The following is a 374-nucleotide window of genomic DNA, read 5'->3' on the forward strand; positions in this document are numbered from 1 at the left end:
GGGAGGTTCCCGGGGAGGGCAGGGAGGAGAGAGGGGGGCCCGGGGGTTCCTCCTCGGGTGTCCGCGAAAGGGAGGACTGGTAGTGCCCGAGCGGGGAGAGGGGGCGGTGCCTGGAGCGGCAGGCTGTCTCTGGCCCTCCCTCAGGCCGCCCGCCTCCCCGTGGGCGGGTGTGGGTTCGATTCAAGCTGGGTGACTGCCCCGCCCTCGGACCCCTTCCTGGGAGAGGGCTAGAGTGGGGCCTGACTTCTGCTTCGGATGAGTGGGTGGGTGTGGGGTAGAAGGAATCCCCGGATGGGGCTCTTCTCTATGCCACTGTGCAGGCGCAGGCGGAGGAGGTGGACATGAGGGGAGGAGGGAGTGGGGACCACTGGGGG

General features: G+C 69.8%; 1 protein-coding gene across 1 annotated transcript in view; it reads left to right on the top strand.

The window, feature by feature from the left end:
• Nucleotides 1–374, top strand: part of ZSCAN18 (zinc finger and SCAN domain containing 18) — a 14,533-nt gene that overhangs the window by 473 nt on the left and 13,686 nt on the right. The gene's annotated exons all lie outside the window — the stretch shown is intronic.

This window comes from Carlito syrichta, unplaced genomic scaffold (genome assembly GCF_000164805.1).
Source record: "Carlito syrichta isolate Samal-C Ts95f unplaced genomic scaffold, Tarsius_syrichta-2.0.1 Scaffold99351, whole genome shotgun sequence".
Taxonomy (NCBI): domain Eukaryota; kingdom Metazoa; phylum Chordata; class Mammalia; order Primates; family Tarsiidae; genus Carlito; species Carlito syrichta.